Raw genomic sequence first — 17,702 nt, 5'->3', positions numbered from 1 at the left:
ATTTTGGACCAAAATTTTTTTGTCAAAGATTTTTTCAAATTTTGGACGACATTATAGTATGATGTTTATAGTGTATTTACAGTGTATTACCACTCTCAAACCTTTCATGAGTCCAGTGAGGGTTTTTAACCAATAAAGTGAGGTCATTTTTACAAAGTGGGGACATTTTTGCCGGTCCTCACTTTGTTTTTGTTGAAATCACTCCCTAAGGTTGTAAACATGCTAAGGTCCTCAATCTGGTACAAAAACCCGTTTTCCAGCCCTGGTGTTTCATACACTTTTTGCTCTGGGGCTCCACCTGCAGACATTTTATCATACTGCAGTTAGTACTTCTTTACAGATGTCATTCATACTGTGTATTTTACAGTGTATTTACATTTCCCCCTCCCCCCACAGTTTATTTACCGTTTATTTACCATGTATTTACAGTGTATTTTTCAGTGTATTTTACAGTTTATTTACCGTGTATTTACAGTGTATTTACAGTCAATTTTATAGTGTATTTACAGATTTTCCCCCACAGTTTTTTTTTAAAGTTTATTTACCATGTATTTACCATGTATTTACAGTGTATTTTTCAGTGTATTTTACAGTTTATTTACCGTGTATTTACAGTCGATTTTATAGTGTATTTACAGTGTATTGTCACTCTCAAACCTTTCATGAGTCCAGTGAAGATATTTGTAATCTTGTTGATTTACTAAGCTGATTCTAGCAAGTACAAGAATGTGTGTGTGTGTGTGTGTGTGTGTGTGTGTGTGTGTGTGTGTGTGTGTGTGTGTGTGTGTGTGTGTGTGTGTGTGTGTGTGTGTGTGTGTGTGTGTGTGTGTGTGTGTGTGTGTGTGTGTAAAGCCACTCACCAAACAACTTTCTCATTAAAATTTATGAGGCACCACAGACACCGGAGTAACATTTTTATAGAAGTTATACCTGTGAATCTTTTTTTTTCCTCTATCGTTTCGTCGCGATACAGAAATATAAAATGCAAAGTGCTTTTTTTTTTTTTGCGACGTCATGATCTCACTCGCTCACCATAGACCTCTTTGTGTCTTTGTTTACACAAACACTCAACGACGCCGTTTCTCCTTTAAATAAAAACATCTCAGCGCTGAGGTTTTTCACCATGAAATGATTCTTCTGTTAGCGACAGTGAATCACTCGTGGCTTAAAGGCTTATAAACACGGGGATTTGAGCTGGATTTATTTCTCTATCTGTCTTCATCTATTCTCCTCGACGAGCCCGGTATTATCAGGATTAAATTCACAAAACACCCAAGGCAAATACAATATAGAGATAAAAATAAGTGTTCAGGGGGAAATTCTAATTTTCTACGTTTTATTGTGACCGCGACAAAAGGGAAACCACTCAGTGTATTTTTATTATTCAATATTAAGCTAACAGAGTCCTGTTAGACCACGTCTAAAACAGAGATGTTTAGTATTCGTCGCTCCTCTGAAAATTCACTAAACTTTCATTCTGCGACGTCGTCGTGCTGTGAATTATCTGCCGATCGTGTCCAGTGGATGAAACGCTGCTCATAAAGGGAAGCACAGTCAGCAACAATCCTCAAATAGGCTGTGAAACTCATATCTGATCGGTACTTAAAGGTGTTTTTGTGAGGAAAAACTTTGTGATTAACGACAACGGTGGATTGTTAATGAACCGCAGTCGTCGTCCTGTTGCTGCTGTGAACAATGACAATGTATGAGTAAAAAAGTGAATTCTACTGCACTAAAAACAATGTTTTTTGACACTAAAGTGGAGAAAAACATACTTTTTCTATTGTTTGTGGAAAATAAAAGTAACCCATTTTAAAATAAATAAGACAATATTTGGATTTGATGTAGTTCAGAGTTGAGAAAACCTAAAATAAATAACTATGTGGCTCAAAATGGCATCCCATATTTTGTTTGTTGAGGTTTTCAATATCGCATTTTTTATCTATCGCCTCAAAGGCGCCATATGTAAGAATGTGGCCAAAAACAGTTACTACATTCAAATTCAAAATACCGAGGTCTTTTAGGTTTCGTTTTTCTGACATAACTGGCAACCCGTGGTCGCTCGGCAGCTGAGACTCTACTGACTGCAGTGATTGGTAGACGGCGGTAGGTGGCGCCACATGACGCCAAAACGTGATTTCAAAACATAAACATGATTTGCAGTCTGCAAAATATTTGTTTTAATGCAAATATTTTGTCTGTACTGTTGTTGTTGGTGAGTTCAGTTTGTTATATGAACATTATTCCTGAGTCTCTGTGACATATTAGGAGGATTTTATAATTTATTACATAATGCACCTTTAAATAAAATAAATAGAAATAAACTTGGAAAGGAGCCGCTGCAGAGGCGCTGATGAACCACATGTGGCTGTAGAATAAATACTCCTTATACCGCCCGTCTCTGCACTGCTGCTGTATACACACAAATGCTCCCTCAGGGAGGCCTGATAGTATTTGCAGAGCCCAAAAAAAAAACATAAAAAACAACACGATTTCCTGAAACGTTTGCTCTGAAGCTTTGATTTTACTTTAAATCCCAATGGGTTGTTTTTTTTTTGGGAAAAACAGATTTTCTACATGAAATATCTTTATCCAAAAAGCAGAATACAGGCAACACTGAACATTGAACTAATCCCGTTATAGTTATGGTCTCATCGAGTTACTCCCCCGAACATCAGCCACGTTCCCATTTGGTCAGACAGCTTTCACCAGATAAAACTTTATGTTTGTTTGTCGGGAGCCAGTAGTTTGTTGGCATCGGCCGAACGGCGTTTGTGCTCACGTTAGCGAGCGGCGGCACCGAAGGTAGAGCTCATAAAAGCGTTTATAACACGTGGAAACGATTGGAACACATCAGTGACGTGTTAAAGGAGCCAAAACTGTGCTTTCTCTTCGTCTGCTCTGACCTCCATCGTCCTCTGCTGTCAGCTCACAAAACACATGACAGGAAGTGCCCGGCGACAGGAAGTGCCCGGGGACAGGAAGTGACCGTGAATCTGCAGCAGGTGCAGAAATACGGTTAAAAACACTGACCTCGTGGATCAAATAAACATCACGTCACCATTGATTGAAGCTCCTGAGCCACGGCTGCATAATCTTACACAGTGAACTGTTCTATGACTATGTCAAAGACTACTTCAGTTGTCTCGTATGAAAATAATCTGTAGCTTAAATGTAAGAAGCCGGGCAAAGATTATACTCTGAGCGTTAGTTTCCACCATTAGTCCCTGATTTATTTAAAGCGGACCTAGACCGGAAGTTCAAATTAACGCTGTTTTTTAGTGTTTATCTGCGTCATTACCTTGTTTATGAAGCCCTGAAGGTTCTAAACAAACAGTTCAGCCACTGCTGAGAACACTGTGTTTTATTGTAATCTCGGGCTCAGTGAGATCTTTGAAAAAACCCGTTCCGGTTACGTAAACAGCGGTTCTCCTGAACAGCAGATCGTCCTGCTCCGGGCACTAGTCCGGGCACATCCGGTTTGCGTACATTGAACCGCAGAAGAAGAATAACGTCCGTTGTGGAGGTGTTTCACGAGCGACAGTGTCTTCTGACTCTGGGTCTGACTCCGGGTCAAAGGTCGTCAAAGGGACTGAGGCGGGGAGTCGTGAAGAAGCTATTTTTAAACACTGTTAAAACAATGTTTTAAAAATGAGGAGCAGTGCATCCACCGTTCCAGAGGGGGGAGCTGTGCTTCTGAGAGCGGGTGCTGAATATGTCACTTCCGGGTACTGGCCAATCACAAGACTCTGTCTTCTGGGGGTTAGAGTTGAGTCTCAAATCTCGCGGCTGGGAAACAGCGTCAGAAAAGAGGATTTCTATCGGCTCGTTTACAGCAACTAGGAGGTTTTTGAGCATAAAAACAAGTTAATGTATGTAAGTAGACCTCCATAACTAACATATATGTGCAACAGGACCACTGAGCTTTAATAAATAATAAGAAAACTGAGAATCACGTCTCCATTCACCTTTAGTTTAATCAAAAATGCATCAACCTGCAAAAAACCTGAGCTTCTTATATATAAATTATGTATAAATAGACGTTTAACTTCAAAACACCCACTGTGACATTTGCACAAATAAGAGAATAAACAGATATAATACTAATAAATGTGGTTATTAGAGTTCATCACTGTACATTTGTAATAATATTATTTCTATTTTAATATTTTCTTTCTTGGACCCTGAAAGTAGTGTTTATCTTGTGCCTGGAAGTGAGAGAGAAACCGCTGCATACGTTATGTCATAAAAGTCCATGTAAATAATGTAAAGTGATGTGATATTTAGCAGCTACTGCAGCGTCTAATTCCTAACATTTAACATTTAAAGGGGAAAAAGTCCGTCTGCATGAATTGTGGGTGACTTACATCGCTGGTTATTATTTAACATCACAGACTGTTTCCATCACTGCTGCTGCTCCGCTGTAGCTCGGCAACTGTGAAATGGAGGCTGTCAGGAGTTTGATTTCCCCTCATGTGAAGGCGTCTAAGTAGAACTCTCCTCGTTCATCCTCACTATACGAACAAGTTTGAAGATTGTAAGACTTCTTAAATAGCTCTTTTACAAAAATGTTGATATGGTGAAGTCTTGTTTTTAAACCTCGAGTTGAAGCCTGGAGGCAGAGCCTGATTATCAGAGTGTAAAGGTGCAGTCTGTAGGAATGTGTGTGCATATAGAGACATATAGTCCTATTACTCCTGCGTGTATCACTTTAGTCTGACTTGAGTTTGACTTTCTGTGCTTTCTGAACATGCACCAGATTTTATTTTCCGGTCTTTGGCTGATTCCAATTCCTTTCTTAACCCTCAATCTCAAAAATGCTCTCCCTCTAGTCCAAGTGCTGTCCCCGATTCTCAGAAAAATTAAGTTGAGGCCAAGTTTAAGGGCTGTTTCGCCCTCAATATTGAGATTTTCCGACACCACCCTTGGGAGCAAGGGCTACCCAGAATGCATTGCGTGTTTTGCCATAACAAAGATGGCGTCGAAAGCAGCGAAGCAAGTGCGCTACAAATGAAGTATTTTCTTTGTTAATAGAGATATAAAAATGATCTTAGTTTAGGCCCATATTATGGATTACTGACGTCATTGTTGCGTAACATTTATTTTTATTTTACCATCTTTTGTCAATAGTCGGCCGGTGTGGTTTACTTTTCAATAAGTCGTGGTGTGTGGTAACTGTCAGCTGAATATTTGTATGAGTATCATCTTATAACTAACTGACAACCTAATAACTTGACTGACAAACGGATCAGAATAAATAATCCTGACGTAAATGTGTTCTTCTTCTTCTTCTTCTTTTTTGGAGTTGACAGACTGGACGCAGCTTTTCGCGTTATTCTGCCCCCTACAGTCTGAAGACGTATCTGCATTTAAGGGGTGTCCCATTTCTAAGTGACAAAATAACCCTCAACACTTGGTTTTGAGGATCAGTTAAGATTAAGGGTTGAGCTTGAGGGTTAAGATTGAGGAATTGGAATTGGCCCTAAAACTTCAGAACACTGTTTCTTTGAGTCGCTGCATTTCTTCCATTTTCCTTCAATGCAGCTGCATCCTCTCTCTCTCTCTTATTGTTTCTCTTTGTTTTCTTCTTGTATTCTAGTTTTTTTTTAATTCCAGTAGTCAGAGTTCCGCTCTTTCATATTTTCTAATTCATCTCCATCTGTTGCTGTTGTCACGTTCAGAGCGTGAACACAAAGCCTTATAGAGTTTATAAAAACGTGTTTCCTTTAAAAGCTCAGGTGAAGACACAGAACTTTGTCCTTCAACGTTCTATCAAGGTCGAATACTCACTCACCTCCACATACATCCACACATTTCTCTGCATTCTATTGAATTTAATTTCTTCCACAGTGCATTTTTCACCTACAGAGAAGCAGAACTCTTTTTCATATTCCTCACTTCTGATTCACTCTGCAAACACTTTCCAAATGAAAGACTTAACACATTCCTGACTCTCTGACGGTGGAGTTCGTACCTGAGAGCCGCGGCTTCTCATTTTGGATTTATTTGAAAAGATTAAGGCGTAAAACCCCCGACACGCTGGTGTGAACTCACACAGGTTAATTATTCCAGTTTTTATTAGCGTTTATCTCATTTCACTGCATGTATAAATACTTCCATTTTAACCCGTTAAGGTAACGCACCAAGAAAAAAGGAAAGGGAAAATAATTTCTTTGCATGTTTTATTCACTTATGATAACTAAGGAGCCAACGAAGTGACATGAGGAAAAAAAAAAGGAGATTTTTTTTGGGGGGGAAATCTCGAGTTTCAAAAAAATAAAAAATAAATGTTTTCATAATTTTTTGGAAACTCAAGATCTCGACTTCTCGAGAACTTGAAACTTGAGATCATGAGTTTCCAAGAAATGATGAAAGAAATGTTTTTTGGAAACTCGAGATCTTGAGTTTCAAGAATTCAATCTCGACTTTGAAACTCGAGATCTCGAGTTTCAAGATCCCAATCTCGAGTTTCAAGATCTCGACTTTGAAACTCGAGATCTCGAGTTTCCAAAAAAATCATAATTTTTTGGAAACTCAATCTCGAGTTTCAAGATCCCAATCTCGAGTTTCAAGATCTCAAGCTCGACTTTGAAACTCGAGATGTCGAGTTTCCAAAAAAAAAGTGTCATTTTTTGGAAACTCGAGATCTCGAGTTTCAAGATCTTGTTCTCGAGTTTCAAGATCTCAATCTCGAGTTTCAAGATCTCGAGTTTCAAGATCTCGAGTTTCCAAAAAAAAAGTCCAACAACATTAACTAGCTTCTCTACCTTTACCATAAAATGACAAGTCAACTGTTTGGTAGAGCATGTTTTAAAAAAAAAAAATGTGATTCTTATAAGACGTATTTTTGTTGAATTAAATTACATAATTCGGTAAAACAACTCATCTGAAACGATAATGTCAACAAAACAGTTTTAAGGTTTTCTGTTCCTATGAGGTGGCATTTTTAAAAAGTCACTGTGTGAACATTCACTGACATTAAAGACATTTGAAGGAGATTTTAACTTTAACTTATACTATAGCCGACAACGACACAGCACAATTATTTCTAAAATCGAGACTTTTCTGTGAAACTGGAGTGATTTGTTTTTCATTTTACATAAAATCTGATCTTTATTTAGTTGAAAAAAAATGACAAAACCTGTTTAAATGGCATTGAGTAAACTGTGTATTGTCATGTAAACTCTCCTCACCCTCTGTACATCACATACTGGTTGCTTTTATGTGTTTGTCTTTATTTTTGTGTTCTTTCTGTGCTGCAGCAGCACAGTTTCCTATAAAAGCTCTTCTCTCACATCCTCTCATTTCATTCCGTACAACGACAGCAGGAGGCTGATCTAAAATGAAGGTAATGGTCATAAAGGTTTTATGATTTAGTTTAATTTCCTTCACTGGTTTGTTGAACAGTGAGAATCACCAGACTCCACGAAGCCTTTCTTCATAAATAATGATGAGAAAACTGACCTTAGAAGCACATATACACCACATGAACTCCATTAACAGGTTTAAATTTCTGTTTCCATTTCATTTTTGTTGTTCCAAGGTTGGTGGCGATGGGTAAACAAAGCTTTGCTGCAGAGTATGAGCACATGTGAATATTATTCATGAGTAATGTGTGCAGTTTAACCCTCAGAACACAGAGAATCCTCTCAGAAAACGCTATAATGTCAGATCCGCAAAGGAATTATTCATTGAAGGACTCTTACTGTAAATTGAATTGCATTAGGTTATTAAAGGTGCCATATGTAAGAATGTGGCCAAAAACAGTTACTACATTAAAATTCAAAATAAAGGCGTCTTTTAGGTTTCGTTTTCTGACGTAACTGGCAACCCGTGGTTGCTCGGCAGCTGAGACTCTGACTGCAATGATTGGTAGACGGCGGTAGGTGGGGCCAAAACATGATTTCAAAATATAAACACGATTTGCAGTCTGCAAAAGATTTTTTGCAGACTGCAAAAGATAACCTGAAAATGATGATGTTCTCGTCTTGTTTTTGCCCACAAACTAAATGATTCAGTTTTAATGATTTCTTTGTTTATGTGGAGCAAAGAAACGAGGAAATCTTGCTTTAATCGTGAAAAAAGCTTCAAACTGATGAATCGATTATCAAAATAGTTGACGATTAAAGGCACCATATGTAAGAATGTGGTCAAAAACAGTTACTACATTCAAATTCAAAATAAAGGCGTCTTTTAGGTTTCGTTTTCTGACGTAACTGGCAACCCGCGGTTGCTCGGCAGCTGAGACTCTACTGACTGCAATGATTGGTAGACGGCGGTAGGTGGCGCCAAAACACGATTTCAAAACATAAACATGATTTGCAGTCTGCAAAATATGTTTTTTTTTAATGCAAATATTTTGTCTGTACTGTTGTTGTTGGTGAGTTCAGTTTGTTATATGAACATTATTCCTGAGTCTCTGTAACATATTAGGAGGATTTTATGATTTACTACATAATGCACCTTTAAACATCTCGTGTCCACTTTGTCGTGAATAAATACACATGTACGGCTTTTTTAAGTCTTGCACCGTATTTGCTACTTTTGCATTTCACATGTTTCATCATGTGTTACAGCACAATGTGAGTGATTATGATGAGAGAGATCTAGAAAAGGCCTCGTATTTTTTGCACTCTGCAAACGTCCACCGGGACGACACTTTCGCGATGAAGGGCTCTATAAATAAATTAGCCTGAACTTAATGTGATTCTGAACTCTCAGTCTCTCAGTGTCTCTGTGTGTCCACATCACTGCATCACACTACACTGTGTGGGCGGAAATAAAGGCACAGATATTCAAAAAACACCTCAGAAATAGTATTATCATGTGAAAACTATGGAGCTATGATCTTTATTAAAGGGTAAATCTCTATATTTAGCACAACGGCAAGCGTTAGCGTCGGAAAACATGGAAACAAGGAGCTTTATATCCTTTTATACCAGGTATAAAACAGGCCGAGCAAAGTCGGCTACGTGCTTTTCAGTTGTGGTCGGAAGTCGCGTCTCGTTTCTGAGTTTAGCGTTCAAGTAAGATGACGATGCTAGCCTTAGCTCGCGCCCACGCGTGTAACCGGACGCTCCAGCAATTGTCTTCAACTTCAACTCTGCTAACCAGCGGATAACGTTGCACAAAGACACAGTGATCCTGCGACGAGAATGGTGTGAACGCGAGAGTTGAGATTCTCTCCCCCGTCGTGTTCGCGTGGTTATGTTATAGCGCGTCGTATTGCGCGAAGGTGTAAAAAGCTGCGGGCGCGAACGCATCATTTAAAAACCAGGAAGTGCATATTATTCGTCATTAGCGACACATGCGTTCATGGAAGATCTCAGCGGCTCTGTTGTTGTTGTAAATTAGACAACAAGCTCTTGTCGTGGACGTACGTGTGCATTTACGGCTCACGTGTTAAAAAATTGTCGGGTTTAAATCGGGCTCGTAATTACAGTTATATGTGTCGGGTTGAGATGTTTTTGAGAGGGATCCTGAGGATTTTTAAGCTTGGTAGCATTTAGGACTCATAGCTGCAGCTCACTAGGTTTGAACAACTGTCTGTTCTTACCACAAGCTAATTAATCTTTTTTGAGTGAAGTACCTTTATACTATTAGCATTATTTTTAACATAACATAACACATTTTTGTATTGATGTGTGTAGATTAGTGATGCACAATATGGATTTATTCAACCTGGTTATCGTGGCCAATCATTTCATATTGTTGCGTTTCAAAAAAGCCTTCACATGACTGTAGTTTGTGCTCACCTGAGGCAAAGGAAGGCTCAGCTGTCGTAAGCAGGGTTTAATTATTCAACATCACACAGCTCTGACCCAACTAATGAAACAACAGTCAGTACAACTCTGCAGTACAAGGAATTAAAACAACATTCAAATGGACCGTATGCGTTAACTTTAAAGGGACACTGTGTAGTATTTATGGGTTTATATGAACCCAAAATACACTTTTTCATACATATTATGTGCTCCTGCATTGTCTAGTCGCTGTATAATAGTTTTTTGTTTCATTTTCGTAGTGTTTCAAAAAGTCATGTAAAATAACATGGTCGCGGGCCGCGGTTGCATAGCCACTGTTAGCAGAGAGACGCCATGTTTCTACTGGAGCCTGTAAGGACAAACGTGAGAGAACAAATCAAGCGTCTCTTTACTTGTAGCAGGAAGTCCCGAGCGGATCGTTTTACGCATTTAGAACGGAGGAGCACACGTGTTTTACAGCGGATAAAGGAACACCAGTACCTGACCGTACGCCCGCACCACGGAGAAAGACGACGAGGACGACATTTGACCGCCTAAGGATACCGTATCGCTCAGGAAAGGGAGGGGGTGAGCAGAGGAGCAGTTCTAGATGTCACTATAAACTACTTACTTCACCTTTAAGTCTTTTAAAGGGATACATCACCGATTTGAATGTGGCTTTGTATTGCTAGAATAGCAGTAGTATTTTTTAGAAAATGTGCTTCCCTCCCTCAGTTTTTCCCTGACTTGTAAAAATATCTGTTTTCCCTTATCCAAATGTGCCCTACTGTGAGTCAAATGAAGTGTTTTGCATCACAGTAGGGCAAATTTTGAAAATGGAAAACAGATTTTTATACAACTCAGTGAAAAACTGAGGGAGGGAAGCACATTTTCTAAAAAATACTACTGCTATTTACAACAAAGAACTGCTCCTCTGCTCACCCCCTCCCTTCCCTGAGCGATACGGTATCCTCAGACGGTCAAATGTCGTCCTCGTCGTCTTTCTCCGTGGTGCGGGCGTACGGTCAGGTACTGGTGTTCCTTTATCCGCTGTAAAATACGTGTGCTCGTCCGTTCTAAACGCTTAAAAAGATGCGCTCGGGACTTCCTGCTACAAGTAAAGCGACGCTTTAATTGGATAAAATTTAATGATCAGACCAACAATGAGTGATATTTGTGTGCATCTCTAATCTTAATTATATCTGTCAAACATCTGACTGAACACGTGCCGTTTGCTCTTGTTGGTCTTCTGTTAATTGACTTTTCCTCCAGGCTCCTGTACAACGATCGGGCCGTTAAACACGCACCAGTTAAACGTGAATTAACCAAAAGTGATCCGACGTCTCGGGGGAAATTTCCTCTCTTCTCCCCCCGCGGAGAGTTCAGAGCACAGGGGTCAGCTCGTCCCACTCCGTGTGAAGAGAAGCGCATTCGTGTCAGACATTTCTACATTTTAATGGGCTGACGGTGAAGCAATCAGGAGGTCAGGCCGAGCGCTGGACCTCCTGAAGGAGGAGGGTTTTCCAACAATCTCTGACACGGTTTATTTTCAATAAACGATTAACGACTATTTAAGAGCATAATTCCACATGAAGGCTTTAATGATTGGCCAGAAAATAAATGGCTCTCTTCTGCATTATCAAGGCCTACTTACATGTGAAGTGTGTGCTTAGTTGATTAATGGTCAGCGTCTGTGCAGCGGAGGAACTCCCCGCAGCAGCAGCAGCAGCAGCAGCGTCGTCGCCTCTCATCACCGTGGACCTCACAGTTGATGATCGCACGATAACCTTGTGCGCGGTAATTAATCAGCGCGGAAGAAGAAGCCCGTTCACTCAGACTGGATGTGACAGCGGCTTGGCTCGACGGGAGGATTATAGGCAACCTCACAGCAACCTCACAGCAACCTCACAGCAACCTCACAGTGTCCCTAAAGTCTGGCACCGATTCAGACGGAATCGATAGATATCACGGGTTCTAACATCTGCAGCTGCTGCTGTTTTTTACGGCTTCGACTTTGTCGTCAAGACGACACAGCGCTGTTGTGGCGTTAGTGGAGGAGGAGTCGTGTAGTTCCTGAAGTGTCCTTTGTAAAGAAGAGGTCAAAAATATAAAGTGAAACCAGAGCCAAAGTGTTCACGCCTCACGACGTCAGACAACAAGTTTATCTCTGAATCTTTGAATCTTTGTCCTTCAGAGCGACTGCACACACACACACATCACTGAGCTCATTAGAAATTCACTCTGCTTTAATTGTGTTCGTGCACATTCTGCACTTTGAGACGCTTCACACAGGCCGTTTGAACTCAGCGGATTAAATGATTACTTTTTAACAGTTTGGGACAAATGAGCGTTAGTCCGATTTTACTTAAATATTAATCAGATCCGAGAGGTTTGTTTTGGAGGTGATCTAAATGTTGTTATACAGGCCACAGAAACATGCTTTAAAGGGACACTGTGTAGTTTTTATGGGTTTATATAACCCAAAATCCACTTTTTTATACATATTATGTGCTCCTGCATTGTCTAGTCGCTGTATAATAGTTTTCATCATCATGTAAAATAACATGGTCGCGGGCCGCGGTTGCATAGACACTGTTAGCAGCGAGACGCCATGTTTCTACCGGAGCCTGTAAGGACAAACGCGAGAGAACAAATCAAGCATCTCTTTACTTGTAGCGGAAGTCCCGCCTCCACACCTAAACACCGTTAAAACAATGTTTTGATAATGAGGAGCAGTGCATCCACCATTCCAGAGGGGGGAGCTGTGCTTCTGAGAGCGGGTGTGCTGAATATGTCACTTCCTGGTATTGGCCCATCACAAGACAGTTGGGAAGCCTCTACGCTGGCTGGCCAATCACAATACACTCTGTCTTCTGGGGGTGAGATTTATGTCTGAAATATCACGGCTGAGGAACAGCGTCAGAAAAGACATATTTCTATCGGCTCGTTTACAGCAACTAGGAGGTTTTTGAGCATAAAAACAAGTTAATGTATGTAAGTAGACCTCCATAACTAACATATATGTGCAACAGGACCACTCTATGTGAGCTTTAAAGCAGAATAATGGTATTTTTGTATGTTTATAAATGTCTTTGTGAATGACTTACAAAAGTTTCATAGTTGGTCCAATAGATGCAGTGTATGTACCTGTAAGAACAGGGCAATAGTGTCATTCTGAGTCATATCCATAAAATGACTCAAATCTAATATTGGCAGAGACAATCTGGCTTTCTCCAAACACTGGTGAGGACACGTTCAGTCCGTCCGTCCGTACACGAACGCATCACAAGGCTGTGAGTCACAGAGGAGAGACGAGAGAGAGCGTAGGTGATGATGTTCTGCTCTGACGAACACAGCGGTGCAGCGTCTCCACCAGAGCTTTAACCAAACCTACGTCCTCGCTTACAATAACAATCTGAGTCATTTAATGGCGAAAACAAGCATTTTTCATTGATTACGCTGCAGCAGTTGCTGCATGTCGAGGTAAACGAATGAATATTATCCATATTTAGGGCCCAGGTCGGGAAATATCAGAATTCGGCTTTAATGACTGAAGATTTGTAACAATCCTTGCATTCATTTGACATTGCAATTACATTGTTACGTAAAAATGTATTTAATTGCCCCGTAATTTGACTTCAAGTTCTCCATTTATATATATACTGTACACACACATATACACACATATACATACATGTATTCACTTCACACATAAAGTGAATATAATGCACTTTATGTTTTTCACAGTGTGCATGTTACATGACGTAAACTAAGCTGCAAACCAATATTATTGTTTTTTTGAAGTGTTGTTCAGACAGCACATATTTAAAGGTGCATTATGTAATAAATCATAAAATCCTCCTAATATGTCACAGAGACTCAGGAATAATGTTCATATAACAAACTGAACTCACCAACAACAACAGTACAGACAAAATATTTGCATTAAAAAAAAACATATTTTGCAGACTGCAAATCATGTTTATGTTTTGAAATCATGTTTGGCGTCATGTGGCGCCACCTACCGCCGTCTACCAATCATTGCAGTCATTAGAGTCTCAGCTGCCGAGCAACCACGGGTTGCCAGTTACGTCAGAAAACGAAACCTAACGGACCTCGGTATTTTGAATTTGAATGTAGTAACCGTTTTTGGCCACATTCTTACATATGGCGCCTTTAAAGACATCGTCTTGGGACGTGACTTTTTTATAAACCGAGCAAATAACATTTGATTTAACAAGGAAATAATGGAGAGAATAACAAGTGATGATAAATACAAAGACGTTTTCAAACTCCAAACTCTTTTTCTTTCATTCATAAATTGACAATTTCACACAGACTGAATATTTCAACATTTAGAATGTACACGTTGTAGAGAGGACACTTTGTACATCTGCAGCAGCTCAAACAGTCTGTTGACTTTTTGTCGAATTTCTGTGGAAAAGGTAAGAAAAATGAAAAAGGAGCAAAAGAAAGAAAACAGTTTTTCATTGTAACTAAAATGTAGAGGGAAAAAAAATCTTTCTCATTTTTACAAAACTCTCCCCCCCCCACAAACGAGGTTTTCTCCACAGTGACAGGTCTGTTAGCTGAGATGAATGTGCAGCATGCTCCTGCATTGATCAGCTCACAGTCAGAAATGGCTGCGGCGAAGAACGACGGACCCCGAGGAGGAGCTCTGTCGTCAAATCTGTGCAAGAAAACTGTGAAACACGACGCTAAATAAACTAGAGTCAACTATTGACTTGATTTTGAGATGAAAATACTTTGACTTTAAAGATGTTCCAACTCAAAACCCTGTCAACTCGATATAGTGACTATTTACTCTTGCGTACGCGGTAATGGAGGTGTATTATAGCAGCTGGTCACAAAGAAAATGACTCTGAAGAGCTGGAGACTGCAGATGCTGCTGCAAACACCGTCACACTTTTACTGTCAGTGGAATATCTGGGAAATCAGGCGTCTTTTAAAGCTCCCATAGAGCGTTCCTATGGCACATATATGTGAGTTATGGAGGTCTACTTAAGGCCATGTTATACTTCTACAACTGCGTAACCACGGAGACCCCTCCAGCCTTCATAGTTCTACATCGTGGTGCCGGATACGCACTGCAATTTCCCGCCCGATCAGTAGGGGTCGCTACGCAAGTTTGTTGTGCGTCCGGCTACAGTGAGCAATGGCGTCTGAGAGAGAAAGACTGTTGTTGTTGTTGTTGTTGCAGCTGAATAACATTGAAACAGTGGCCATTTCTCACCTGGAATAAATACATTTTCTGTGTCACTGAACGCAGTTTAGCCAGTTCAGCCATTTTTAGTCTAAACGTGGTTTGTGCGTTAAGATATGACGTATTTATAGTTTGGCAGCTCCGCCTCTGTGGACACTCGGTGCGCACTGTGAGCCGGCACAGAGCAGCGTTATCTACGACAAGCTCTCCGGCGACGCAGAGGGCTCTGCGTAACCAACGTAGAGCACTTTACGCAGGAGCATAAATTAGGCTTTACATACATTAACTTGTTTTTATGGTCAAAAACCTCCTAGTTGCTGCATCCGAGCCGATGGAAATCTCTCCTGACTGAAGCTATCGTCCGTCGCGCTGTTTCAGACTGAAATCTAACCCCCAGAAGACAGAGCTGTGTTGTGATTGGCCAGGTACCAGGAAGTGACGTCAGCTCTCAGAAGCGCAGCGCCCCCCTCTGGAACGGTGGATGCACTGCTCCTCATTATCAAAACATTGTTTTAACAGTGATTAAAAATAGCTTCTTCACGACTCAGACCCAGAGTCAGAAGACACTGTCGCTCGTGAAACACCTCCACAACGGACGTTATTCTTCTTCTGCGGTTCAATGTACGCAACCGGATGTGCCCGGACTAGTGCCCGGAGCAGGAGGATCTGCTGATCCTTACGTCACCATTCCAGGCTTTTTCAGAGCAATTCTTGCAGAGCCAGAGAATACAATAAAACCCAGCGTTCTCAGCAGCGGCTGAACTGTTTGTTTCCAAACTTTAGGGCTTCATAAACGAGTTAATGGTGCAGATACACACCAAAAGAAACAGCCTTCATGGGAACCTCAACTCTATAGCAGCTATAAAAACAATAATTCATGCACAAATGTAACAGTGACAGTGATACTTACACTCTGTGTCAGTTTGAATGACAAACGCTGTGATTAGCAAAGTTTACGTTGTAAAACCCGTCAGTGAGAATGTCAACATTTAATCAGATGCTACTACTCTTCTTACTTGTGTTTTTCAAGTAAGGGTCCTCCGTGACAGAGAAGTGTGAGCTATATAATAATAATAATAATACAAATAATAAAGGATTTTTATGAGCATGACTTGAAAGAATTGACGAGTCCACCAGCATCAAAGACGCAGGCATGGGGGGAAAATAACAAGCTGGCAGGTCCACGACATCCAAAACTCTGCTGCACTGAGCACGAGGACACATTTCAGAGCGAAGATGGGCAAAACTTGGCTGCATTTGCCTCATTTTTTTTTTTTTTTCTCCAGCGGTGTTTAATGAGCATCCACGGGCTGCAGGAATAACAAGAAGCGAGACCAAAAACCATTAAAACAATGCCCACACACTCAGCACAGTTTGGAGGAAAATGACCAATTTGCTGCAGCAGGTTAAACTGACGCTGCTCGAGGTTCAGATTGTCTGCAGCGAGTTCCCTCAGAGCTGCTCTGCTGTAATTAGTCTGCACTGGTATCTTCGCCTGCACTGGTCTAATTACAGCAGCCGGAGAGCAGCTTCTCCTCTGCATCCTGTGAGTGTCATATATAGAGAGAGCTGGACAAGAGCCAGACCAATATAACATGACCCTGAATCCTCACTGATTTGAAAAGCTCTGGTGGACATAACCACACACATGCTCTTTCACAATAAAACTGGACAATTTATCAGTTGGGCTGATTGAGAATGTAGAGCATTGTCTCCCAACCCCGGTCCTCAGGGAACTCAGCTCTGCCATGTTTTAGATGTTGCCCTGCTCCAAAAACACCTGATTCAGATGAAACGTTACATTTAAAAAAAAAAAAAAACAACTGACAAATGTTGAAACATTAAATTAAAATAAATAAATAAAATGTTTCAACTAAATTTGAAACGTTACATTTTTGAAAAAAAAAAAAAAAAAGTCGAATAGATAGATAGATAGCTTGCACGCTAACTAGCATGCTAACTAGATAGATAGATAGATAGATAGATAGATAGATAGATAGATAGATAGATAGATAGATAGATAGATAGATAGATAGATAGATATATAACAAGCTAGATAGATAACATGATAGCTTGCAAGCTTACTAGCATGCTAACTAGATAGATAGATAGCACGCTAACTAGCATGCTAACAAGATAGTTAGATAGATAGATAAGTTGATAGATAGCTTGCAAGCTAACTAACATGCTAACTAGATAGATAGATAAATAGATAGATCGCTTGCACGCTTACTAGCATGCTTACTAGCATGCTAACTAGATAGATAGATGGATAAGTTGATAGATAGCTTGCAAGCTAAATAGCATGCTAACTAGTTAGATACATAATAGATAGATCAATTGCATGCTAACTAGCATGCTAACTAGCATGCTAACTAGCATGCTAACTAGCATGCTAACTAGATAGATAGATGGATAAGTTGATAGATAGCTTGCAAGTTAACTAGATAGATAGATAGATAGATAGATAGATAGATAGATAGATAGATAGATAGATAGATAGATAGATAGATAGATAGATAGATAGATAGATAGATAGATAGATAGATATGTTACAGCAGCAACATACAATCAGACAGAACACACTGTAAGAAAATACTGTGTTTAAGACTGGACATGAATTCAAGTATATAATAGAACACAACATATATACTACACCTATATGAACATGATCTTGTATAAATTATATAAATATATGCAAATGTAAACTGGATGTATATACAGTAGTGTAAAAT

This window comes from Microchirus variegatus (assembly GCF_963457635.1).
Source record: "Microchirus variegatus genome assembly, chromosome: 6".
Classification (NCBI taxonomy): Eukaryota; Metazoa; Chordata; class Actinopteri; order Pleuronectiformes; family Soleidae; genus Microchirus; species Microchirus variegatus.
This window is presented reverse-complemented; position numbering follows the sequence as displayed.